Below are 2518 nucleotides of genomic sequence, written 5' to 3' on the forward strand. Positions count from 1 at the left end.
AGGCTCCTGCCATGCAGGGAGCCCAACGCGGGGCTGGATCCCAGGACCCTGGGATCACGACCGGAGTCGAAGGCAGACACTTAACCAACTGAGCCACCCAGATGCCCCTCTTTAGGTTCTTAATAGTTCTGTGTCAGAACTCCTCCCTACATTTTCATTTTCTCACGTGATCTTTATTTCTTTACAAATCCTTTTTCTTTTTCTTTATTTTTTTTTACTTCAGCTAGTTTTCTAAAAGTGGCATTTTGAAATGCCTTATTTTGAAAAAATAAATTTTTTTCTCTTACTCCATACCTTCCTTTTGAGGAGGAGTTTGATAATCCGAGAGCAGTAGCTTTGTTCGAATAATTAAAAGATGGAAAGCTGTTATTTGACTAGATAGAAATGGGACATTTTGCCATACTGTCAAAACATATCACAGAAGCTAGAAAGCCTCCTGGATTTTCTACTATTTATCCTACTCCTTCCTCAGTTGAATTTCCACTCACTGGATGTTAGCCTTCCTCTTCTCTCTACAGCTGCAATTTTTCACTCCAAACTCTGACTCTTCTACAGGTTATCCTTTGCCCTACAGCCCTCTAATGATCAAGTGGCTCTAAACACCTCAACTTTGATGTCCAAAGCCAAACTGATCCTTTTCTTCCCCAGCCCCCACCCAGGACTGCTCTTCTCCTGATATCCCTTATCTCATAGAAAATGGCCCAACTATATGCCAAGTCACTCAAACAAGAAATCAAGGAATATCTGTGACTCCTTAGTCCCCTTTGACTTTCCTCTATATCGAAACCCCATTGCCATGCTCTCAGCTCATGCCAGCCTCTCAGTAGACGTCCCTATGTTCACTTTGCCCCTCTTCAATCTTTTCTCTATTTTTGTGATAGATTAAACTTTGTAAAATGCAAATTGATCAACATTTAAGAATCCTCCATTGAATCCCAAACACTTTCAGCATAAATCCACACTCCTACACCAGGGTATTTGAAGCCTTCATCATCTGGCTCCTCGTCTTCCCAATCACTGTCCTCCTCCCCGTGTTCCAGCCATCCTAGATGCCAGCCTACACTTTCCTACCTCCTCGTCTTAGCCACTGCCCACTACCTCCTCAGACGAGTTCCTTCAGGACTCAACTCAGGGAACAGGTTGTCCAGAAAGCCAGCCTAAGGCATCCATGCAACATTGAAACCCTTTCCACATTGCATCGCACTGTCTTTTTAGGTGCTGGCCCTCCCCCAGCTAGACTTCTAGGGCAGGAATGGTTGTTATCCCTTTTTGAAAACCTAATGCCCTACAGAGTGATTGTTATATTTGTTGGAGAAGTTGTGACCGAGATGATAATGGAGAACTTCTGTGACTTCTTACCATGTGCCAGGCGTAACATGGTTGTTACATGTATTGTTATATTTAATCTTCTTCTTGACTCTATAAAGATATTTTTTAAATATTTATTTTACAAATGAAGAAAATGAGAGTCCACAAAGTTAAACAAAATATCTGAGGTAACTGTGGTGGAAGCTGCAATTCCAAATCCCCTTTTAAGAAAGGACTTACCCCCTCATCTGTTGACGAGAAATCTATGGCACTGCTCAACCAGGACTATGCCCTGTCTTCAAGGCAACCACATTCAATGGGGGGATCACCTCCACTCAGTCTCACTTCAGATCATCTCATGGGGTCAGCTAAAGCCTCTTTTGAGACTTCATTGCACCTCAACTTCTAGTCAATCCTTCTTTCCCCTCTATCCTTCCTTGGGTGTTGATGCCACAAGCATTCCTAAACTAACCTGTCTACTCTCCATCTTGAGTCAGCTTCCCAGGGAACCTGGCTGGTACCAGCCACACAGCTAGTAAATGATGGAGCCGACAGTTGGACCAGAGAGATAATCAGCAGCTGTGCTCTAGGCCCACTAGACTACCCTGCCTCCTCTGATAAATAAGCCTTGCTTATTTTTGTATCCTTGGAATAAAGCGTAGGTACTCAGTAAATATTTGCCAATTCACTTTTTCATCTGACTTTGGAGCCATCTGTTTATAGCTCTTGACCTCAAACTTCACAATCTAGTCTGTTGCCATGAAGAAGCAGGCAAAATTCTAAAGTTCATGATTCTAGGATCAAGTCAATCAATGGTAAATTTAATTACTTCAAACAGTACAAAAACATTCTCTAATTTTAGACTTTTTTCAATTTATCAAAACTTTTAGAAACTCAAAATTTTAGCAATTATACTTCTACTCCTTAAACACAAGCCCAATCCAAGTCGTATTTATGTTATTTTACTAAATACCTTTAAGGCTATTAAAAAGCAAAATGTTTTAAAAGCCTGGCTTATTCAGAAGAGCATGTGACTCTTGATCTCAGGGTCATGAGTTCGAGCCCCACGCTGGGTGTAGAGATTACTAAAAAAAATAAACAAACTTAAAAAAAAAAAGTGATCCTGAGTGTACAGGGAGTGTCCATGTCACACATTTAGCCTCCCTGCCCTTTAAAATCTGCACGGGGTGACTTCAAGCACCATAGCCAT

The sequence above is a fragment of the Halichoerus grypus genome, chromosome 5 (assembly GCF_964656455.1).
Source record: "Halichoerus grypus chromosome 5, mHalGry1.hap1.1, whole genome shotgun sequence".
Classification (NCBI taxonomy): Eukaryota; Metazoa; Chordata; class Mammalia; order Carnivora; family Phocidae; genus Halichoerus; species Halichoerus grypus.